A 7,473-nucleotide genomic window follows, 5' to 3' on the forward strand; every position below is an offset into this window, starting at 1 on the left:
ACATCGACAGCCGATTACTGCTCTAGAGGAGATCTGCATGGAGGCATGGGCCAAAATACCAGCAACAGTGTGTGAAAACCTTGTGAAGACTTACAGAAAACGTTTGACCTCTGTCATTGCCAACAAAGGGTATATAACAAAGTATTGAGATTAAATTTTGTTATTGACCAAATACTTATTTTCCACCATAATTTGCAAATAAATTCTTTAAAAATCCTACAATGTGATTTTCTGGATTTTTTTGTCTCATTTTGTCTCTCATAGTTGAGGTATACCTATGATGAAAATTACAGGCCTCTCTCATCTTTTTAAGTGGGAGAACTTGCACAATTGGTGGCTGACTAAATACTTTTTTCCCCCACTGTATATGCTCACGGAAGAGAGGAGTTTTCAGTTGTTTCTTGAAGATTGTGAGGGATTCGGATTAGAATGACAGAAGAATTTACAGAATTGTAATGAAATAAAATTCAATATAGAAAGGAAGTATTCTTCTACCCTGGTTCACAAAAGTTAATTTATTCTATATTTTACAATATATAAACTAAATAAAAATATTTAGGTAGCATTTTAAATCTGTTTGCCACCAGTTCAAATTAAGGAATTATGGAATAGAATAGGAATTCAAAAGACATGCTCAATTCAAATTTAAATGACACACATCCCTGGTAAGATATAGTGCTGTGCCACTTTTTGATAAGTATGATTGAAAAAAACCTCATTAATTTAAATGTAAAAACCTGCGCCATTTTCCTTTTTTACTTTCTCGTCCTCACATTCGTCCAGCTCCGTCTGATGTTTTTTGCAGTGTTTCTCAAAAGTGGACAACTTCACAAAGATTTTGTTGCACACCTTGCAATGGAAGAGCTGCTCTTCGTTTTGTAAATGCAGTTCCAGCTGCAGATAAGAGGAATGAGCGAAGGCCCCTGAGCACATGCTACCGCTCAATTCAAATTTAAATGACACACATCCCTGGTAAGATATAGTGCTGTGCCACTTTTTGATAAGTATGATTGAAAAAAAAAACTAATTAATTTAAATGTAAAAACCTGCGCCAAGGCAGGTTTTGGTACAACTGTACATGGTCTATAGGTCTGTAGTGTATGCATACAGAGAATTATCATTTAATTTATGCAACTAAGAGCAGCTGAAAGTATAATTTATATCATACATCATAAATACAGAAAGGCATTAAATAAATGTTATAAAAAGTTTGCCTGTACCTTCTTATGAGTTTTCAATTGTAGTCTTAATTTTGGCTCTTGTTTTGGAACGTGTGTTGACTTCTGACGTCGACTGTGTTGGGGGTGCAGCAGTATACAGCTCAAATGGGGGATCATGTGAATTTTCCTTTTTTACTTTCTCGTCCTCACATTCGTCCAGCTCCGTCTGATGTTTTTTGCAGTGTTTCTCAAAAGTGGACAACTTCACAAAGATTTTGTTGCACACCTTGCAATGGAAGAGCTGCTCTTCGTTTTGTAAATGCAGTTCCAGCTGCAGATAAGAGGAATGAGCGAAGGCCCCTGAGCACATGCTACAACAGAGCATCCCGCTGCCCTGGTGGCTTTTCTTGTGTTGTTTTAGCATGGACACTGACCTGAAGCCCTTGTGGCACGTGGCACATATGTACCTGCCCTCACCCAGCTCCAAAGCCCGATGGTTAAGCAGCTGGGCTGACATGCAGAAGGCCTTACCACACTTGTCACACTTAAAAGGGCGCTCACCTGTGTGCAAGCGCAAGTGTATAATAAGTCTGGCCTTTTGCGTAAAAGCCCTTTCACACAATGTACATTTGAAGGGTTTTTCACCAGTGTGGAGCCTTCGATGGGTTTTTAGGTGTGAGGCACGGCCAAAGCATTTATTGCAATATGGCCATTTGAAAGGTTTCTCACCAGTGTGGATGGTCTTGTGGCGCATAAGTTGGGACGACTGCATGAACATTTTGGAACATACACTGCATTTGTACTTCCTCTCTCCAAGTGCGTGAGCGCAGGTGCAGTGCAAGGTGGGCCGACGAGATGAAGGTCTTGGAGCAAAGCCGGCAGGTATGAGGCTTCTCCCCAGCATGGGTGCATTTATGTAGAACCAGACAAGAACAAAGAGCAAAAGACTTGTCACAGTAGGGGCATTTGTAGGGCTTTTCTTCAGTATGCACTTGCTGGTGCTTGGTGAGCATGGATATCTGGGCAAAAGACTTGTCACAAAGGCCACAAGGGTGGGATCGAGGCTTGGAAGAGTGAGACATCTTGGATCATCACACCTAATGACAAAAACATTAACAAATCATTTAGTTTAGATCGCTTAAACACTGTAAAGAAAATCTAAGTTGAATAAAAACAAAGACTATAGGAGCTTTTTTTTTTAACCAAATAAATCTATTGTAGTCCTCCCACTTTCTAATTTCACATTTAATGTGTTACTTGCCAATTCTTCATAATTATTTGTGAAATTTTTAATTTCAGTGTACAGTGACTTCAACCTTTATTACAGGTGTAATTCAAGGTCATTATTGAGTGGTGATCCTTCTCAAGAAGCAAGGAAGGATAAATGTCCACAAATTTATTCTAAATAAACATAAAAACAATGGAATATGGATGTTTTGATCAATTATTTACCAATGTATGCAACTCTACATACAATGTATAAGAAATGGATGCAATATTTCATTTGTTTCTGTTAAAATGCAGCTGGAAAAGGCAAAACTAATTATAGAACTATAATATAACTAATTTCAGTTCAATATTAACTGACAAAACCTTTCAGTCAGCTTGTGGTTACCTTAAAGGGTTAGTTCACCCAAAAATTTTATTTTGGCTGCGTTTTACTCACCCCGAGTCATCCTAGGTGTATATGATTTTCTTCTTTCAGACGAATCCAGTCTGAGTTATATTAAAGGGGTCATATGATGCGATTTCAACTTTTCCTTTCTCTTTGGAGTGTTACAAGCTCTTGGTGCATAAAGAAGATCTGTAAAGTTGCAAAGACTAAAGTCTCAAATCCAAAGAGATATTCTTTATAAAAGTTAAGAGTCAACCACGCCTACCTAAAACGGCTCGTTCTAACATGCCCCCATGTCTACGTCAAGATGTGGGAAGATTTGCATTACGCCGCCCAAATGTTCATGCAAAGAAAGAAGGCGTAACTTTTATTCTCGCTGTAGTATTGTTGTATTGTTGCCACCGCCGCCATGTCGTAAAGACGCTGTGTGTTTCGATGATCACACGGCTTCGGGCAGTGAACAAAGGCCTTCTGTAATGAATCGATGCATTTTTAAGAAAAATATCCATATTAAAAACGTAATAATCACTTGAATCTAGCTTGCGCTCACTGTTGTAAACAGAAGCAGTTCCGGGGGAATGACGTATTAGGTCGGCTTTGCGCATGCGCCGCTCAGAAGTGACGCATGCGGAAACGCACGGGAGAGATCAAAACAAAACAATGGTCAAGAATTAGAAGTACAAAACGAGGATTTGTAAAGAAGAATGTCAGAGGATTCATTAAAGTGATAATTACGTTTTGAATATGGATATTTTTCTTACAAAAACATATAACTCCAACTGGATTCGTCTGAAAGACGATAGTCATATACACCTAGGATGCCTCGGGGGTGAGTAAAACGCAGCCTAATTTTAATTTTTGGGTGAACTAACCCTTTAATAAAGGAGGGGAGAGCATAGTACCTCTAGGGGAGAGTGGGGTGATTTGTGCCAGGGGGGAAGTAGTTCCACCCCTTGTTTCTGGAAAACCATAGAAGAAATTGGTCATGTGACCACATCATTTTGAAAAGCCATCCATTTTACTCATCCTCCAAAGAAGAGAGACACATGGCATGACACACAGACGAGGCAGCCAGGGAAGGAAAGAGGGCGCATCTCTATAGGGTCTTCTGCCCTGAGTAGCAGAATTTACATTTACACACATAACCACCTCCATAATCTCATTTCAGGTATAACTTCCCTCCACACATGATGTACAACATGGACGAAACTGGTGTGACTACAGTGCAGACACCCAAGCAGATTGTCACAGAGAAAGGGAAGAAACAAGTGGGTTCAGTTACATCAGCTGAAAGAGGAGAGCTTGTCACTGTGGCCTGTGCAGTAAATGCCACTCGAAATGCAATCCAATCCAATGTTTATTTTCCCTCGTGTTCGTTTCAAAGAATCATTCATGAATGGATCACCTGCAGGGTCCATAGGTCATTCTACATGTTTAGAAATTAGCCTAGTCACTTTATTCTTATATGTTACATAATTGACAGACAGCATTCTATGTATGTCAACAGGCATCTATTGCTAAAGAATTTTTGCCTGAAATGATTCACAAATATCATATATTGTGTATTTAAGTTTGTTTTCCCAAAAACTACAAAATATGACTTATTCCAACAGTTTAATAGGGTGACAATATCTAAATAAACCTTAAATTAGTAATTTTGTATTGAATTTGTCTTGCTTTCATATAGCATTACAGCTCATAACATTAAAATGTTCTGTTTTACTTCAGAAATCACTGGCACAATTTACCCCAACGTATTCTCCCAAAAGGCACAACTTACCCTGCACCAGGGGCAAGTTGTGCCACGAAACCACTTTTTTCCCAAAAGCTATATTTCTGAAACAATTTATTTCAGATCCAAAGTTATTGTTCTCAGGGATGCACCACATCCTGAAATATATGTACATTCTAAAGTGAAAGGCATTACTGTCATGTCCTCACTTTAAAGTCACTTTGAGTAAAAACTGGCACAACTCACCCCACTTTCCCCTATGCATAGTAGTAGATGTGGCTTCTCAGCTATGATTGTTTGCTGTTGTTTGAACATATTTTGGTTGTTTGATGACAGTGACGGTCCTCAAGCCAATTTTCCAGGAAGAAGATGTGTAAAATTTAAATCAAACCCACTGTACTCAGCAATATAAAGCTATAGTATGTTTTATAAAGCAATTATCATGATCTGGTTTTGCTAGATGAAAGCACTATCTTAAAATATACACGCATAATTAATGCATTATAATCTGAGTGTGACATACTGTACAGGACACAAATACACAATAAGAAATTACAATGCCTGCTACAGACTGGCCAATACAAACACTTCCAGGAAGTTTGTATTATCCAGTTTTACAAACACTTCCAGGAACCTATGTTTTTATTGGCCAGTCTGTAGCGGGCATTGTGTAATTCCTTATTGTGCATGTACAGTACACACAGATTATAACGCAGTCATTCTTGAGAAGTGGGACAAAACAGGGTGCAAATTTGAAAAAATAAAACCTTGTACTCAGACAAATGAAACTACATTTATGTATCTTATATGTACTAAGCTACTGAGCTATGCTTTGATACAACCTCCCAATTTTTCTCTTTTTTAACAAAATGTGCTTTTTTTTAGCTTGGACTGTGAAAAATAATTTCAGCTTTATCTTTAACAGCATTCAAGATGTTTTTAACATTTCAAAACACATTCTCGTGTTAGCAGACAGATTACACGTTCACATGTGACCGACAATTCCACAACAAATATAAAATATCATAATGAAATATTATCAAAATATTCAACTGACGGAGGTGACGAAAACCTGAATTTGTAGTCATTTTAACTATCAAATACATTGAATCAGTCAATTACTGTATTAAAACAAACACAACAAACAGTGAGTATGTTATTGTTTATAAAGCTTTTATTCAAGAATCACATTTAAGTATTTTGATATATCATTGGAACACAAGATCTTATGGTGGTGACATCTGACGGGGTTGACAAATTTGGCATTTCTTTCACAAAACCAATGGAGTTCATGTAGTAGCATTTTATTTGTTTCTGTTGATGCTAGATGCTAATGGGACCTGTTTCAGGAAAATAAAATGATCTAAATATTTCAAATAATGATGGTGTTGACATATCATGGCTGTGACACGGGAAATATTAACATTAGGATTTAAAATATTCTAGAACTAAAACTTAGCAGAGCCTGTCTGACACTGCTGTACTCTGTGGCAAGGGGGTCCTTTAGAGTGACCGCTGCCCCTGATATTCCCTGATTTTATTACATTTTATTGAATGTCTGACGGTGTTGACAAAAGTGGGGACGCAACTTTAAAATCTTATGAAACATGCATGTGTCATTAAAAAACAACCTTGCTTTGATAGGAGATATTATTAAGTGTTGCTTTTGATAAAACAAGCTCTTTTTCATCATTAAAAAACATTTGTATCCATTGTATTGCATATGAATGATTGAACCCTTCTCATGACATTTAAAAAATATATATTTTTAAAGCTAATAGCAGTTACCCTTGCTGGACCTGTTTTGTCCCATGTCTCAAGATTTATATGTGTAGCCAATATAGTGCTTTCGTCTAGAAAAAACAGATCATGATAACAGCTTTATAAAACATACTATAACTTTATATTGCTGAGTACAGCAGGTTTGATTTATATTTTCTCCTTCCTGGAAAATTGTCTCGAGGACCGTCACTGTCATCAAAAAAAACAAAATATGTCAAAACAACAGCAAACAATCACAGCTGAGGATGTTCTCGCGGTTATCTAACAATATAATATCTATATATATATAAATACCACGCCCAGTTATATAACAAGACAAGCAAAAATGAATGTGACGCAAGGGTGAGTTAAAAATTGGAAACATTTTGAGGACAGGACATGCACACTCACCCCTTTCATCACCGTTTCCTCCAAAAACATAACTTACGTTTTTATTAATATCTCTTCGCTACATTATTCACTGCATATCTCGCGTCAGATTGTCCGTGTGGTTCTAGTATACTCTAAATCACCGCAGATGAACGGAGATTAATGTAGGATGGCGACATGTCATGCATTTCAGGTCTTTGCGAAAATCACACGAACTGACAGAGATGCTATCACTGGTACTAGTGTGTACGGAAATCAGTTTCTCGCCTTCGTGGAAGCCATAGAGTAGCCTAAGCAGCCTGTATGCTATCAAAATAAAAGTTGTCTAATGGCAAGAACATTACTTACAATTCTGTTTACTTATGCCTTAATAAATAGCCCTGATAGCACACATACATCTCGGAGACGTCTATTAGACGTCTGCATTTCCATCTGCAAGACGTATTTTTTAGAGAGTTTGCTCATCTGCAATACGTCTATAGGACGTTTCCTTTTAGATGTCAAATAGACGTCTATTAGATGTCTTTAAGATGTTTATGATTTAGAATGTATGTAAAACTGACATCTGGAAGACGTCTGTCAGATGTTTGTCCAAAGCAGATGCTTTCCAGACCAAGAGATCTTTAACAGACATCTTGCAGACATGTGCTATCTGGGAGGGTAAACACAGATTTCAGCAAAATCACTCTCATTAAATTAATTTTTGCCACCGTAAATCATAATACATTAAGATGCTATAATGTACGTCTGCAAGATGTCTGTTAAAGATCTCTTGGTCTGGAAAGCATCTGCTTTGGACAAACATCTGACAGACG

General features: G+C 37.4%; 1 pseudogene; it reads right to left on the minus strand.

The window, feature by feature from the left end:
* Positions 1-1,216: 1,216 nt before the first annotated feature.
* Positions 1,217-6,887, minus strand: LOC107549770 (zinc finger protein 525-like; annotated as a pseudogene).
* Positions 6,888-7,473: the final 586 nt, after the last annotated feature.

Source organism: Sinocyclocheilus grahami, unplaced genomic scaffold, assembly GCF_001515645.1.
Source record: "Sinocyclocheilus grahami isolate Dianchi unplaced genomic scaffold, SAMN03320097.WGS_v1.1 scaffold380.1, whole genome shotgun sequence".
Classification (NCBI taxonomy): Eukaryota; Metazoa; Chordata; class Actinopteri; order Cypriniformes; family Cyprinidae; genus Sinocyclocheilus; species Sinocyclocheilus grahami.